The following is a 20,223-nucleotide window of genomic DNA, read 5'->3' as shown; positions in this document are numbered from 1 at the left end:
GTTTTGACCCTCGCCTAACCATGATCATGCTTAGCTTTTCTTAAACTAGCTAGAACATGATCAGCAGCATCAGACACACTGCTGCTTAGCTGTGCTTAGCTGACTGCAAACAAGTGCCGTTGAGCTCCAATCCACTTTAACATACTGTGACACACCCGCTTGTGATATCAGCTGCCTGTTTTGCCTACAACAAAATGGTTCTAGCCTTACCATGGTTTGTACCTGCGGACATGGTGGCCCTTTTTGCTATTCAGTAACCCTGGCTTATTTACATACACATAATTGGTATAGGCTGGATACTTCACTACACCAGGGCCTTTCTCCTTAACAACCACTGTAACCTGCCAATGTATGAATCTGCCTGCTGGACACTATAATGCAATACTTTTGCAAGTGTCTAATTTTCATTTTATAAACTTTTTATTTATTTATTTATTTTTTTGCATAACGGCATGTTTGCGCATTGCTGTGCACATTTAAACATGATATATATATATATATATATATATATATATATATATATATATATATATATATATATATATATATATATATATTAAACATTATATTTTTTATTACATTGCATTGCTTTTTGGAATTAAATTACTGCCCATAGTTTTGGCCATTTGCATGCCTACTGTGCACTTTGCACCCATATTTTGTGCTTTTACAGTCCCTGTTTAAATTCTACAGTCCAGTACATAGTTTCTTACAGCAAACATTTCATACACTGACAGAGCACCTACACGGGTGACTTTCTGCTTAATCAATCACGAATCAACCTCATTTGCATTGTTTTCATGAGCTTATGAGGTGTTTTGCATTCCCCAGACAAGTTTGTGTCTGCATGCCCATGCATGCCCCTCAACCCTGTTTCCTGGATCACTTGGTGGACATGTTGCATGTTCAGGCCACAACACTATTGCTATATGAAGACTCGCTCCTTGTCAACTATAATGAATTACAGCCTGCATATATAAGATAGTGTGACCACCATGGAGACAGTATATGTAAGACAGTGTGACCATTCGAGCTGGTCCGCCCTACTTAGTAGCTGTCATAATAATATAATCCTTATGTAAAGTGTGTATATATATATATATATATATATATATATATATATATATATATATATATATATATATATATATATATATATATATACATATATATATATATATATATATATATCTATATATATATATATATATATATATATATATATATATATATATATATATATATATATATATATATATATATATATATATATATATATATATTTATATATAGTTATATATATATATATATATATATATTAGATTGCCAAATGGTGTAAGGATTATATATTTCCAGCCATGTAGTATATTATCTTGAATAAAATCACAGACTTATTCTGGTTAAATAAGAAGAACCACATCATTATTAATTTTATTTAAAGTACATAAAGGTTATATTATTATGACAGCTACTAGGTAGGGCAGGACCAGCTCTAATGTCACTCTGATGGGAGAAGATAGAGTGACCACCATGGAGACAGTATATGTAAGAAAGTGTGACCATGGAGAGAGTATATGTAGGATAGTGTGACCATGGAGTCAGTATATATAAGATAGTGTGACCACCATGGAGACAGTATATGTAAGATAGTGTGACCATGTAGATAGTATATGTATGAGAGTGAGACCATGCAGACAGCACATGAATGATAGTGTGAACACCATGGAGACAGTATATGTAAGATAGTGTGACCATGTAGACAGTATATGTAAGATAGTGTGACCACCATGGAGACAGTACATGTAAGATAGTGTGACCACCATGGAGATAGTATATGTAAGACAGTGTGACCATGAAGACAGAAAATATAATATAGAGTGACCACCATGAAGACAGTATATGTAAGATAGTGTGACCATGTAGACAGAATATGTAAGACAGTGTGACCACCATGGAGACAATATATGTATGATAGTGTGACGATGTAGACAGTATATGTATGATAGTGTGACCAGCATGATGCAGTACATGTAAGGTAGTGGGACCATGGAGTCAGTATATGTAAGATAGTGTGACCATCATGGAGACAGTATACATAAGATAGTGTGACCATGGAGTCAGTATATGTAAGATAGTGTGACCATGGAGACAGTATATGTAAGATAGTGTGACCACCATGGAGATAGTATATGTAAGAAAGTGTGACCATGGAGACAGTAAATATAATACAGCGTGATCACCATGGAGATAGTATATGTAAGATAGTGTGACCATGGAGGCAGTATATGTTAGATAGTTTGACCATGAAGACAGTACGTGTAAGATGATGTGAATATGGAGACAGTACATGTAAGATGGTGTGAACATGAACACAGTATATGTAAGATAGTGTGACTATGGAGACAGTATATGTAAGATAGTGTGACCATGGAGTTAGTATATGTAAGACAGTGCGACCATGGTGACTGCATATGTAAGATACTGTGACCACAATGAAGACAGTATATGTAAGACACCGTGACAATGGAAATAGTGTATGTAAGCTAGTGTGACCATGGCGATAGTATATGTAAGATAGTGTGACCCTCCATGGAGACAGTATATGTAAGATAGTGCAACCACCATGGAGACAGTATATGTAAGATAGTGTGACCACGGAGACAGTATATGTAAGAGAGTGTGACCATTGAGACAGTACATGTAAGATAGTCTGACCATGGAGACAGTATATGTAAGATAGTATGACCAGCATGGAGACAGTATATGTAAGATAGTGTGACCACAATGGAGATAATATATGTAAGATAGTGTGACCACCACAGAGACAGTATATGTAAGATAGTGTGACCATGGAGTCAGTATATGTAAGATAGTGTAACCACCATGAGACAGTATATGTTAAGATAGTGTGAGCACCATGGAAACAGTATATGAAAGACATTGTGACAACCATGAAGACAGTATATGTAAGATTGTGTGACCACTATGGCGACAGTATATGTAAGATAGTGTGACCACCATGGAGACACTATATGTAAGGTAGTGTGATGTGGAGACAGTATATCTAAGATAGTATGACCACCATGGAGACAGTATATGTAAGATAGTGTGACCAAGGCGTCAGTATATGTAAGATAGTGTAACCACCATGGAGAGAGTATATATAAGATAGTGTGACTGCCAAGGAGACAGTAAGTGTATGATAGTGTGACCACCATGGATACAATATATGTAAGATAGTGTGACCATGGAATCAGTACATGTAAGATAGTGTGACCACCATGGAGACAGTATATGTATGATAGTGTGACCATATAAACACTATATGTATGGTAGTGTGACAACCATGGAGACAGTACATGTAAGATAATGTTGCCATCTGATCAGTATAAGTAAGATAATGTTATTTCCAGGGAGACAGTACATGTAAGATAGTGTGTCCATGGAGTATGTATATGTAAGATAGTGTGACCACCACTGAGGCAATACATGTAAGATAGTGTGACCACCATGGAGACACTATATGTACGATAAAGTGACCATGGAGACAGTAGATGTAAGATAGTGTGACAACCATAGAGACAGTACATGTAAAACAGTGTGACCATGGAGTCAGTAAATGTACAATAGTGTGACCACCATGGAGATAGTATATGTAAGATAGTGTGACCATGGAGATAGTACATGTAAGATAATGTGACCACCATGGAGACAGTATATGTAAGATAGTGTGACCACCATGGATACAGTATATGTAAGATAGTATGACCATGTAGACAGTATATGTATGATAGTGTGACAGCCATGGAGACAATACATGTAATATAGTGTGACCATGGAGTCAGTATATGTAAGGTAATGTTACCATCATGGAGACAGTACATGTAAGATAGTGTGTATATGGAGTAAGCATATGTAAGATAGTGTGACCATGTAAACACTATATATATGATAGTGTGACAACCATGGAGACAGTACATGTAAGATAGCGTTATCATGGAGTCAGTATATGTAAGATAATGTTACCTCCATGGAGATAGTACATGTAAGATAGTGTGTTCATGAATAAAGTATATGTAAGATAGTGTGACCACCACTGAGGCAATACATGTACGATAGTGTGAGCACCATGGAGACACTATATGTACGCTAGTGTGACCACCATGGTGACAGTATATGTAAGATAGTGTGAGCACTATGGAGACAGTATATGTATGATAGTGTGACCATGGAGAGAGTATTTATAGGATAGAGTGACCAACATAGAAAAAGTACATGCAAGATAGTGTGACCATGGAGACAGTACATGAAAGATAGTGTGACCACCATGGAGACAGTATATGTAAGATAGTGTGACCATATAGACAATATATCTACTATAATGTGACCACCATAGAGACAGTATATGTATGATAGTGTTGGTATGTACACAGTATATGTATGATAGTGTGACCACCATGGAGACAGTATATGTATGATAGTGTGACCATGTAGAAGATACATGGATGATAGTGTGACCACCATGGAGATAGTACATGTAAGATTGTTTGACCATGCAGTCAGTGTATGTAAGATAATGCTACCATCATGGAGACAGTATATGTAAAATAGCGTGACTACCATGGAGACATTATAAATAAGATAGTGTAATCACAGTGGAGTCAGTATATATAAGACTGTGTGACCACCATGGAGACAGTATATGTAAGATAGTGTGACCACCATGGAGACAGTATATGTAAGATAGTGTGACCACCATGGAGACAGTACATGTAAAATAGTTTGACCATGGAGTCAGTGTGTTACCATCATGGAGACAGTATATGTAAAATAGCATTAACACAATGCAGACATTATATGTAAGATAGTGTGATCACCGTGGACACAGTATATGTATGACAGTGTGACCATGTAGACAGTACATGTATGATATTGTGACCACCATGGAGGCAGTATACGTAAGATAGTGTGACCACCATGGAGATAGTATATATATGATACTGTGACCATGTACACAGTGTATGTATGATAGATTGACCACCATGGAGACAGTATATGTAAGATAGTGTGACTACCATGGAGACATTACATGTAAGATAGTGTGACCACCATGGAGACATTACATGCAAGATAGTGTGATCACAATTGAGACAGTATATATATATATATATATATATATATATATATATATATATATATATATATATATATATATATATATATATAAGATAGTGTGACCATGTAGACAGTATATGTAAGATACTGTGACCACCATGGAGACAGTATATGTAAGACAGTGTGACCACCATGGAGACAGTATATGTAAGATAGTGTGAACACCATGGAGAGAGTATATCTAAGATAGTGTGACCAGCATGGAGACAGTATATGTAAGATAGTGTGACCATGGAGTCGTTATATGTAACATAGTGTAACCACCATGGAGATAGTATATGTAAGATAGTGTGACCACCATGGAGACAGTAAGTGTATGATAGTGTGACCACCATGGAGACAATATATGTAAGATAGTGTGACCACCATGGAGACAGTATATGTATGATAGTATGACCACCATGGAGACAGTATATGTATGATAGTGTGACAACCATGGAGACAGTATACGTAAGATAGTGTGACCATGAAGTCAGTATATGTAAGATAGTGTAACCACGATGGAGACAGTATATGTAAGATAGTGTGACCACCATGTAGACAGTAAGTGTATGATAGTGTGACCAAGATGGAGACAATATATGTAAGATAGTGTGACCTCCATGGAGACAGTATATTTAAGATAGTGTGACCACCATGGAGACAGTATATGTATGATAGTGTGACCACCATGGAGACAGTATATGTATGATACTGTGACCATGTAGACACTATATGTATGATAGTGTGACAACCATGGAGACAATATATGTATGATAGTGTGACCATAGAGATAGTACATGTAAGATAGTGTAACCACCATGGAGACACTATATGTACGATAGTGTGACCATGAAGATAGTATATGTAAGATAATGTGACCACCATGGCGACGGTATATGTAAGATAGTGTGAGCACTGTGGAGACAGTATATGTATGACAGTGTGACCATGGAGAAAGTATTTGTAGGATCGTGTGACAACCATAGAAAAAGTACATTTAAGATAGTGTGACCTTGGAGACAGTACATGTAAGATAGTGTGACCACCATGGAGACAGTATATGTAAGATAGTGTGACCATATAGACAGTATATCTAAGATAATGTGACAACCATGGAGACAGTATATGTAAGATAGTGTGACCACCATGGAGACAGTATATGTATGATAGTGTGACCACCATGGAGACAGCATATGTATGATACTGTGACTGTGTAGACACTATATGTATGATAGTGTGACAACCATGGAGACAGTACATGTAAGATAGTGTGACCACCATGGAGACAATATATGTAAGATAGTGTGACCATGGAGATAGTACATGTAAGATAGTGTAACTGCCATGGAGACACTATATGTATGATAGTGTTGCCATGGAGATAGTGTATGTAAGATAATGTGACCACCATGGCAACAGTATATTTAAGATAGTGTGAGCACCATGGAGACGGTATATGTATGATAGTGTGACAATGGAGACAGTATTTGCAGGATAGTGTGACAACCATAGAAAAAGTACATTTAAGATAGTGTGACCATGGAGACAGTACATGTAAGATAGTGTGACCACCATGGAGACAGTATATGTAAGATAGTGTGACCATATAGACAGTATATCTAAGATAATGTGACCACCATGTAGACAGTATATGTACAATAGTGTTGGTATATAGACAGTATATGCATGATAGTGTGACCACCATGGAGACAGTATATGTATGATAGTGTGACCACCATGGAGACAGTACATGTAAGATAGTGTGTTCATGGATTAAGTATATGTAAGATAGTGTGACCACCACTGAGGCAATACGTGTACGATAGTGTGACCATCATGGAGACACTATATGTATGATAGTGTGGCCAGCATGGTGACAGTATATGTAAGATAGTGTGAGCACTATGGAGACAGTATATGTATGATAGTGTGTCCATGGAGAGAGTATTTGTAGGATAGTGTGATCACCATAGAAAAAGTACATGTAAGATAGTGTGACTGTGGAGACAGTCCATAAAAGATAGTGTGATCGCCATGGAGACAGTATATGTAAGATAGTGTGACCATATAGACAGTGTATCTAATATAATGTGACCACAACGGAGACAGTATATGTATGATAGTGTTGGTATGTAGACAGTATATGTATGATAGTGTGACCACCATGTAGACAGTATATGTATGATAGTGTGACCATGTAGATGATACATGTATGATAGTGTGACCACCATGGAGATAGTACATGTAAGATTGTTTGATCATGCAGTCAGTGTATGTAAGATAATGTTACCATCATGGAGACCGTATATGTAAAATAGCGTGACTACCATGGAGACATTATATGTAAGATAGTGTGATCACAGTGGAGACAGTATATGTAAGACTGTGTGACCACCATGGAGGCAGTATATGTAAGATAGTGTGACCACCATGGAGACACTACATGTAAGATACTGTGACCACCATGGAGACAGTATATGTAAGACAGTGTGATCAACATGGAGACAGTATATGTAAGACAGTGTGACCACCATGGAGGCAGTATATGTAAGATAGTGTGACCACCATGAAGACAGTACATGTAAGATAGTTTGACCATGGAGTCAGTATATGTAAGATAATGTTACCATCATGGAGACAGTATATGTAAAAAAGCGTTACCTCCAAGCAGACGTGTGATCACCATGGACACAGTATATGTATGATATTGTGACCACCATTGAGACAATATATGTAAGATAGTGTGACCACCATGGAGATAGTATATGTATGATACTGTGACCATGTAGACAGTGTATGTATGATAGTGTGACCACCATGGAGACAATATATGTAAGATAGTGTGACCACCATGGAGACATTACATGTAAGATAGTGTGACCACCATTAAGGCAGTATATATAAGATAGTGTGACCATGTAGACAGTATATGTAAGATAGTGTGACCACCATGGAGACAGTATATGTAAGATACTGTGACCACCATGGAGACAGTATATGTAAGACAGTGTGACCACCATGGAGACAGTATATGTAAGATAGTGTGACCACCATGGAGACAGCATATGCAAGATAGTGTGACCACCATGGAGACAGTACATGTAAGATAGTTTGACCATGAAGTTAGTGTATGTAACGTAATGTTACCATCATGGAGACAGTATATGTAAAATAAGTTTACCACCATGCAGTCATTATATGTAAGATAGTGTGATCACCGTGGAGACAGTGTATGTATGGTAGTGTGACCATGTAGACAGTATATGTATGATATTGTGACCACCAGAGAGACAGTATATGTAAGATAGTGTGACCACCATGGAGATAGTATATATATGATACTGTGACTATGTAGGCAATATTAAATGTAAGATAGTGTGACCACCATTAAGACAGTATATGTAAGATAGTGTGACCATGTAGACCGTATATGTAAGATAGTATGACCACCAAGGAGACAGTACATGTAAGATAGTTACCATCATGGAGACATTATATGTAAAATAAGTTTACCACCATGCAGTCATTATATATAAGATAGTGTGATCACCATGGAGACAGTATATGTATGGTAGTGTGACCATGTAGACAGTATATCTATGATATTGTGACCACCATAGAGACAGTATAAGTAAGATAGTGTGACCACCATGGAGATAGTATATGTATGATACTGTGACTATGTAGGCAATATATGTAATAAGGCCTGACCACTATGGAGACATTAAATGTAGGATAGTGTGACCACCATTAAGGCAGTATATGTAAGATAGTGTGACAATGTAGACCGTATATGTAAGATAGTATGACCACCAAGGAGACAGTACATGTAAGATAGTGTGTCCACCATGGAGACGGTATATGTAATATAGTGTGACCATGGAGTCAGTATATGTAAGATACTGAGACCACCAGAGAGCCAGTATATGTAAGATAATGTGACCACCATGGAGACAATATATGTATAATTGTGTGACGATGTAGACGGCATATGCATGATAGTGTGACCAGCATGAAGACAGTACATGTAAGATAATGAGACCATGAAGTCAGTATATGTAAGATAGTGTGACCACCATGGAGGCAGTATATGTAAGATAGTGTGACCAGCATGAAGACAGTACATGTAAGATAGTGAGACCATGAAGTCAGTAGATGTAAGATAGTGTGACCACCATTGAGATAGTACATGTAAGATAGTATGACCATGGAGTCAGTATATGTAAGATAGTGTGACCACCATGGAGACAGTATACATAAGATAGTGTGACCATGAAGTCAGTATATGTAAGAGAGTGTGACCACCATGGAGACTTTATATGTATGATAGTGTGACCACCACGGAGACAGTATATGTAAGACTACAATGGAGACAGTATATGTATGATAGTGTGACCATGTAAACAGTATATGTATGATAGTGTGACCACCATGGAGACAATATATGTAAGATAGTGGGACCATGGAGTCTGTACATGTAAGATAGTGTGACCACCATGGAGACAGTACATGTCAGATAGTGTTACCATCTGGTCAGTATATGTAAGATAATGTTATTTCCATGGAGACAGTACATGTAAGATAGTGTGTCCATGGAGTATGTATATGTAAGATAGTGTTACACCCCTGAGGCAGTACATGTAAGATAGTGTGACCACCATGGATACACTATATGTACGATAGTGTGATCATGGAGACAGTAGATGTAAGATAGTGTGACAACCATGGATACAGCACATGTAAGACTGTGTGACCATGGAGTCAGTACATGTACAATAGTGTGACCACCATGGAGATAGTATATGTAAGATAGTGTGACTATGGAGATAGTACATGTAAGATAATGTGACCCCCATGGAGACAGTATATGTAAGATGGTGTGACCACCATGGAGACAGCATATGTAAGATAGTGTGACCATGTAGACAGTATATGTATAATAGTGTGACAACCATGGAGACAATACGTGTAATATAGTGTGACCATGGAGTCAGTATATGTAAGATAATGTTACCTCCATGGAGATAGTACATGTAAGATAATGTGTTCATGGATTAAGTATATGTAAGATAGTGTGACCACCACTGAGGCAATACATGTACGACAGTGTTACCACCATGGAGACACTATATTTATGATAGTGTGACCACCATGGTGACAGTATATCTAAGATAGTGTGAGCACTATGGAGACAGTATATGTATGATAGTGTGTCCATTGAGAGAGTATTTGTAGGATAGTGTGATCACCATAGAAAATGTACATGTAAGATAGTGTGACCATGGAGACAGTACATGAAAGATAGTGTGACCACCATGGAGACAGTATATGTAAGATAGTGTGTCCACCATGGAGACGGTATATGTAATATAGTGTGACCATGGAGTCAGTATATGTAAGATACTGAGACCACCAGAGAGCCAGTATATGTAAGATAATGTGACCACCATGGAGACAATATATGTATAATAGTGTGACGATGTAGACGGCATATGTATGATAGTGTGACCAGCATGAAGACAGTACATGTAAGATAATGAGACCATGGATCCAGTATATGTAAGATAGTGTGACCACCATGGAGGCAGTATATGTAGGATAGTGTGACCAGCATGAAGACAGTACATGTAAGATAGTGAGACCATGAAGTCAGTATATGTAAGATAATGTTACCTCCATGGAGATAGTACATGTAAGATAATGTGTTCATGGATTAAGTATATGTAAGATAGTGTGACCACCACTGAGGCAATACATGTACGACAGTGTTACCACCATGGAGACACTATATTTATGATAGTGTGACCACCATGGTGACAGTATATCTAAGATAGTGTGAGCACTATGGAGACAGTATATGTATGATAGTGTGTCCATTGAGAGAGTATTTGTAGGATAGTGTGATCACCATAGAAAAAGTACATGTAACATAGTGTGACCATGGAGACAGTACATGAAAGATAGTGTGACCACCATGGAGACGGTATATGTAATATAGTGTGACCATGGAGTCAGTATATGTAAGATACTGAGACAAACAGAGAGCCAGTATATGCAAGATAATGTGACCACCATGGAGACAATATATGTATAATAGTGTGACGATGTAGACGGCATATGTATGATAGTGTGACCAGCATGAAGACAGTACATGTAAGATAATGAGACCATGGATCCAGTATATGTAAGATAGTGTGACCACCATGGAGGCAGTATATGTAGGATAGTGTGACCAGCATGAAGACAGTACATGTAAGATAGTGAGACCATGAAGTCAGTATATGTAAGATAGTGTGACCACCATTGAGATAGTACATGTAAGATAGTATGACCATGGAGTCAGTATATGTAAGATAGTGTGACCACCATGGAGACAGTATACATAAGATAGTGTGACCATGAAGTCAGTATATGTAAGAGAGTGTGACCACCATGCAGACTTTATATGTATGATAGTGTGACCACCACAGAGACAGTATATGTAAGACTACAATGGAGACAGTATATGTATGATAGTGTGACCAAGTAAACAGTATATGTATGATAGTGTGACCACCATGGAGACAATATATGTAAGATAGTGGGACCATGGAGTCTGTACATGTAAGATAGTGTGACCACCATGGAGACAGTACATGTCAGATAGTGTTACCATCTGGTCAGTATATGTAAGATAATGTTATTTCCATGGAGACAGTACATGTAAGATAGTGTGTCCATGGAGTATGTATATGTAAGATAGTGTTACACCCCTGAGGCAGTACATGTAAGATAGTGTGACCACCATGGATACACTATATGTACGATAGTGTGATCATGGAGACAGTAGATGTAAGATAGTGTGACAACCATGGAGACAGCACATGTAAGACTGTGTGACCATGGAGTCAGTACATGTACAATAGTGTGACCACCATGGAGATAGTATATGTAAGATAGTGTGACTATGGAGATAATACATGTAAGATAATGTGACCACCATGGAGACAGTATATGTAAGATAGTGTGACCACCATGGAGACAGCATATGTAAGATAGTGTGACCATGTAGACAGTATATGTATGATAGTGTGACAACCATGGAGACAATACGTGTAATATAGTGTGACCATGGAGTCAGTATATGTAAGATAATGTTACCTCCATGGAGATAGTACATGTAAGATAATGTGTTCATGGATTAAGTATATGTAAGATAGTGTGACCACCACTGAGGCAATACATGTACGATAGTGTTACCACCATGGAGACACTATATTTATGATAGTGTGACCACCATGGTGACAGTATATCTAAGATAGTGTGAGCACTATGGAGACAGTATATGTATGATAGTGTGTCCATTGAGAGAGTATTTGTAGGATAGTGTGATCACCATAGAAAATGTACATGTAAGATAGTGTGACCATGGAGACAGTACATGAAAGATAGTGTGACCACCATGGAGACAGTATATGTAAGATAGTGTGACCATATAGACAGTATATCTAATATAATGTGACCACCATGGAGACAGTATATTTATGATAGTGTTGGTATGTAGACAGTATATGTATGATAGTGTGACCACCATGTCGACAGTATATGTATGATAGTGTGACCATGTAGACGATACATGATTGATATTGTGACCGCCATGGAGATAGTACATGTAAGATTGTTTGATCATGCAGTCAGTGTATGTAAGATAATGTTACCATCATGGAGACAGTATATGTAAAATAGCGTGACTACCATGGAGACATTATATGTAAGATAGTGTGATCACAGTGGAGACAGTATATATAAGACTGTGTGACCACCATGGAGACAGTATATGTAAGATAGTGTGACCACCATGGAGACAGTATATGTAAGATAGTGTGACCACCATGGAGACAGTATATGTAAGATAGTGTGACCACCATGGAGACATTACATATAAGATAGTGTGACCACCATTGAGGCAGTATATATAAGATAGTGTGACCAGGTAGACAGTATATGTAAGATAGTGTGACCACCATGGAGACAGTATATGTAAGATACTGTGACCACCATGGAGACAGTATATGTAAGACAGGGTGACCGCCATGGAGACAGTATGTGTAAGATAGTGTGACCACCATGGAGACAGTATATGCAAGATAGTGTGACCACCATGGAGACAGTACGTATAAGATAGTTTGACCATGGAGTTAGTGTATGTGACGTAATGTTACCGTCATGGAGACAGTATATGTAAAATAACGTTACCACCATGCAGTCATTATATGTAAGATAGTGTGATCACCTTGGAGACAGCATATGTATGGTAGTGTGACCATGTAGATAGTATATGTATGATATTGTGACCACCATAGAGACAGTATATGTAAGATAGTGTGACCACCATGGAGATAGCATATGTATGATACTGTGACTATGTAGGCAGTATATGTAAAATGGCCTGACCACCATGGAGGCATTAAATGTAAGATAGTGTGACCACCATTAAGACAGTATATGTAAGATAGTGTGACCATGTAGACCGTATATGTAAGATAGTATGACCACCAAGGAGACAGTACATGTAAGATAGTGTGTCCACCATGGAGACAGTATATGTAAGATAGTGTGACAATGGAGTCAGTATATATAAGATACTGAGACCACCACAGAGCCAGTATATGTAAGATAGTGTGACCACCATGGAGACAGTATATGTAAGATAGTGTGACCAGCATGAAGACAGTACATGTAAGATAGTGAGACCATGAAGTCAGTATATGTAAGATAGTGTGACCACCATTGAGACAGTACATGTAAGATAGTGTGACCATGGAGTCAGTATATGTAAGATAGTGTGACCACCATGGAGACTGTATACATAAGATAGTGTGACCATGGAGTAAGTATATGTAAAATAGTGTGACCACCATGAAGACTTTATATGTATGATAGTGTGACCACCACGGAGACAGTATATGTAAGACCACAATGGAGAAAGTATATGTATGATAGTGTGACCATGTACACAGTATATGAAAGAGAGTGTGACCACCATGGAGACAGTACATGTAAGATAGTGCGACCATGTAGACATTATATGTATGATAGTGTGACCACCATGGAAACTGTACATGTAAAATAGTGTGACCATGGAGTCAGTATATGTAAGATAGTGTAACCATGTAGACAGTATATGTAAGATAATCTGACCACAATGGACACCGTGTTTGTATGATAATGGGACCATGTAAACAGTATATGTATGATAGTGTGACCACCATGGAGACAATATATGTAAGGTAGTGTGACCATGGAGTCAGTACATGTAAGAAATTGTGACCACCATGGAGACAGTATATGTATGATAGTGTGACCATGTAGACGGCATATGTATGATAGTGTGACAACCATGGAGACAATACATGTAATATAGTGTGACCATAGAGTCAGTATATGTAAGATAGTGTGACCATGGAGATAGTACATGTAAGATAATGTGACCACCATGGAGATAGTATATGTAAGATAGTGTGACCACCATGGAGACAGCATATGTAAGATAGTGTGACCATGTAGACGGCATATGTATGATAGTGTGACAACCATGGAGACAATACATGTAATATAGTGTGACCATAGAGTCAGTATATGTAAGATAGTGTGACCATGGAGATAGTACATGTAAGATAATGTGACCACCATGGAGATAGTATATGTAAGATAGTGTGACCACCATGGAGACAGCATATGTAAGATAGTGTGACCATGTAGACGGTATATGTATGATAGTGTGACAACCATGGAGACAATACATGTAATATAGTGTGACCATGGAGTCAGTATATGTAAGGTAATGTTACCGTCATGCAGACAGTACATGTAAGAAAGTGTGTCCATGGAATAAGTATATGTAAGATAGTGTGACCATGTAAACACTATATATATGATAGTGTGAAAACCATGGAGACAGCACATGTAAGATAGTGTTACCATGGAGTCAGTATATGTAAGATAATGTTACCTCCATGGAGATAGTACATGTAAGATAGTGTGTCCATGAATTAAGTATATGTAAGATAGTGTGACCACCACTGAGGCAATACATGTACGATAGTGTGACCACCATGGAGAAACTATATGTATGATAGTGTGGCCAGCATGGTGACAGTATATGTAAGATAGTGTGAGTACTATGGAGACAGTATATGTATGATAGTGTGTCCATGGAGACAGTATTTGTAGGATAGCGTGATCACCATAGAAAAAGTACATGTAAGATAGTGTGACCATGGAGACAGTACATGAATGATAGTGTGACCACCATGGAGACAGTATATGTAAGATAGTGTGACCATATAGACAGTATATCTAATATAATGTGACCACCATGGAGACAGTATATGTATGATAGTGTTGGTATGTAGACAGTATATGTATGATAGTGTGACCACCATGTAGACAGTATATGTATGATAGTGTGACCATGTAGACAATACATGTATGATAGTGTGACTGCCATGGAGATAGTACATGTAAGATTGTTTGATCATGCAGTCAGTGTATGTAAGATAATGTTACCATCATGGAGACAGTATATGTAAAATAGCGTGACTACTATGGAGACATTATATGTAAGATAGTGTGACCACAATGGAGACAGTATATGTAAGATAGTGTGATCACCATGGAAACAGTACATGTAAGATAGTTTGACCATGGAGTCAGTGTATGTAAGATAATGTTACCATCATGGAGACAGTAAATGTAAAGTAGCATTACCACAATGCAGACATTATATGTAAGATAGTGTGATCACCGTGGACACAGTATATGTATGACAGTGTGACCATGTAGACAGTATATGTATGATATTGTGACCACCATGGAGGCAGTATATGTAAGATAGTGTGACCACCATGGAGGTAGTATATGTATGATACTGTGACCATGTAGACAGTGTATGTATGATTGTGTGACCACCATGGAGACAGTATATGTAAGATAGTGTGACCACCATGGAGACAGTACATGTAAGATAGTGTGACCACCATGGAGACATTACATGTAAGATAGTGTGACCACCATTGAGACAGTATATATATATATATATATATATATATATATATATATATATATATATATATATGTGTGTAAGATAGTGTGACCATGTAGACAGTATATGTAAGATACTGTGACCACCATGGAGACAGTATATGTAAGACAGTGTGACCACCATGGAGACAGTATATGTAAGATAGTGTGACCACCATGGAGACAGCATATGTAAGATAGTGTGGCCATGTAGATGGTATATGTATGATAGTGTGACAACCATGGAGACAATACATGTAATATAGTGTGACCATGGAGTCAGTATATGTAAGGTAATGTTACCATCATGCAGACAGTACATGTAAGAAAGTGTGTCCATGGAATAAGTATATGTAAGATAGTGTGACCATGTAAACACTATATATATATGATAGTGTGACAACCATGGAGACAGCACATGTAAGATAGTGTTACCATGGAGTCAGTATATGTAAGATAATGTTACCTCCATGGAGATAGTACATGTAAGATAGTGTGTCCATGAATTAAGTATATGTAAGATAGTGTGACCACCACTGAGGCAATACATGTACGATAGTGTGACCACCATGGAGAAACTATATGTATGATAGTGTGGCCAGCATGGTGACAGTATATGTAAGATAGTGTGAGCACTATGGAGACAGTATATGTATCATAGTGTGTCCATGGAGACAGTATTTGTTGGATAGCGTGATCACCATAGAAAAAGTACATGTAAGATAGTGTGACCGTGGAGACAGTACATGAATGATAGTGTGACCACCATGGAGACAGTATATGTAAGATAGTGTGACCATATATTCAGTATATCTAATATAATGTGACCACAATGGAGACAGTATATGTATGATAGTGTTGGTATGTAGACAGTATATGTATGATAGTGTGACCACCATGTAGACAGTATATGTATGATAGTGTGACCATGTAGACAATACATGTATGATAGTGTGACTGCCATGGAGATAGTACATGTAAGATTGTTTGACCATGCAGTCAGTGTATGTAAGATAATGCTACCATCATGGAGACAGTATACGTAAAATACCGTGACTACTATGGAGACATTATATGTAAGATAGTGTGACCACAATGGAGACAGTATATGTAAGATAGTGTGACCACCATGGAAACAGTACATGTAAGATAGTTTGACCATGGAGTCAGTGTATGTAAGATAATGTTACCATCATGGAGACAGTAAATGTAAAGTAGCATTACCACAATGCAGACATTATATGTAAGATAGTGTGATCACCATGGACACAGTATATGTATGACGGTGTGACCATGTAGACAGTATATGTATGATATTGTGACCACCATGGAGGCAGTATATGTAAGATAGTGTGACCACCATGGAGGTAGTATATGTATGATACTGTGACCATGGAGACAGTGTATGTATGATAGTGTGACCACCATGGAGACAGAATATGTAAGATAGTGTGACCACCATGGAGACAGTACATGTAAGATAGTGTGACCACCATGGAGACATTACATGTAAGATAGTGTGACCACCATTGAGACAGTATATATATATATATATATATATATATATATATATATATATATATATATATATATATATATATATATATATATATGTAAGATAGTGTGACCATTTAGACAGTATATGTAAGATACTGTGACCACCATGGAGACAGTATATGTAAGACAGTGTGACCACCATGGAGACAGTATATGTAAGATAGTGTGACCACCATGGAGAGAGTATATCTAAGATAGTGTGGCCAGCATGGAGACAGTACATGTAAGATAGTGTGACCATGGAGTCAGTATATGTAAGATAGTGTAACCACCATGGAGATAGTATATGTAAGATAGTGTGACCACCATGGAGATAGTACGTATATGATAGTGTATTGATAAACTCGTATGAACAAACTTTGGAAAAACAAAAAAAGTGCTCAGCAGCCCGTGAAGTCTCAAAGCCTTAACGCAATTTTATTAAAACAACAAATAATCAGCGTTTTCGCTACTGTACCAATGTAGCTTCATCAGAGGCTAAAAACACAGAAAAAAGGCGCCAACCAGAATTTATACTACAGGCAGCCTTATCAAATTCAGCTGTTATACGTAGTACTTCACTTCCTTAAAGTTAATTAGATATTTTCAAAACAATGTTTCTTAAAGAACACTTTCAACAACCATCTTAAGTAATGTTTCCTACCCTTCCAATAATAACAAATACATTTAAAATGAGTACATTAAAATAAAATCAATATATGACAATAAAAAATATACATACATATATATATATATATATATGTGTGTGTACATACATACATATATACACACGCACACACACGCGCACATGTATGTGTGTGTATAAAATTTTTTACTAAGGTAAAAAATTTTAAAATAAAACAACCAAACATATAATGCCAATAACAACTTTAGATGCAAGAAATAGTGTACTGCTTATTTGGCAAAAATGTTTTATCTCTGTACTGGACGTAAAAAATCTGATTTAATTCCTATTAAAATTTAATTCATGTTATAATTAATCAGCGTAAATAGGACCTATATTTCAGCACAGGGGCTATATTGCAGCTCTCGTTTAAGCCTGGCATATTAAAGGCATCTAACTTGAGCTGCCAATGTAATTCTAAAATTTCTCATAGTAAAGAAATAGGTCCTCCCCTGATAGACTTCTGTTTACAGTCAATACCCATAAACACAAAATTATGCCCAATATTCGATTCCACATGTTTAGCAAGTGCGTTCTCACTTTTTTTATTCCTAATGGCATATATATATGTTGATATATGCGCTCTCTGAATTTTCTATCAGTTTTTCCGACATAAAATGCCGGACAACATACACAGAGAGCTACATATATAACAGATTTAGTGTCACAATTTATTCTACAGTTTATCCTATAATTTTTATGGCCTATGCTAAACGAATTACCAGTTCGCAGAACGTGGCACCAGTTGCAAGTCCCACAAGTGAAACACCCTTTTGTTCTTTGGAGAGCTTGGTTAGATACATTTGTTTGTAATAATTCTTTAATATTATTACCTCTCCTAAATGTAATCCTTGGTTTATTGCCAAGTTTCTCGACCAACAAAGAATTATTGGTGATGAAATACCAATTCTTAACGATGATCTCTGATATTTCTTTTGAGTTCAAATTAAAGACAGTAGAAAAGGACAAAGTAAAGTCACTTCTAGGTTCCTCAATCATAGTGGCAGGACTAAATCCTGTACCTGTCACCTCCATTAGAGTACCTTGTTCACTTGGGTTTACAATTCTGCGATCGAATATTAAGGGGCAGATGATCCCATTCCTTCTTTTGTTAGTAACTTCTAACGTTATTTCTTCTATAACTGAGGATGGATAACCCCTATCCAAGAAAAACTCAGTAAGGAGAATACATTCTTTCTCAAAGTCTTTGAGTTCACTACACATCCTAACAGCCCTGACTAGTTGTCCTTTAATAATTGCTTTTTTTAGTTTAAATGGGTGGGCACTTGTGTAGTGTAAGAATGAATTGATGTAAGTGTCCTTACGATGAATAGATGAAATAAATCTAAGATTCCTTGTATCCTTTTTAAGTTTCACATCCAAGTAGTCTATCTCACAGGTGTCAAATTTAGAAGTAAAACTAAGGAATGTTGTTATGTTGTTAAAATAATCGATCAACGACCGTGCCTCTTCTTCATTGCCCTTGAACAGAATAAAAATGTCATCAAGGAATCTAGTGTAATGACATATTCTGTCTTTCCATGATGGATGGTTCAGGACAAATTTTCTCTCCAAGTGTGCCATAAACAAGTTGGCTACAATGGCACCACACGGAGAACCCATTGCAACGCCCTGTTTCTGGATATAATAATCTTTTCCAAAAACAAAAAAATTAGAGGACAGCACTATATCTAAGAGTTCTGTAATGTTATTTATCTCTTCTCTTGGAGCTTTTAATTCAGACAGTAACAACTCCAACCACTCAATAGCCTCCAAATGTGGTA

This window comes from Protopterus annectens, chromosome 11.part0, assembly GCF_019279795.1.
Source record: "Protopterus annectens isolate FY-2018-M chromosome 11.part0, PAN1.0, whole genome shotgun sequence".
Taxonomy (NCBI): domain Eukaryota; kingdom Metazoa; phylum Chordata; order Ceratodontiformes; family Protopteridae; genus Protopterus; species Protopterus annectens.
Note: the sequence above shows the minus strand (reverse complement) of the source record.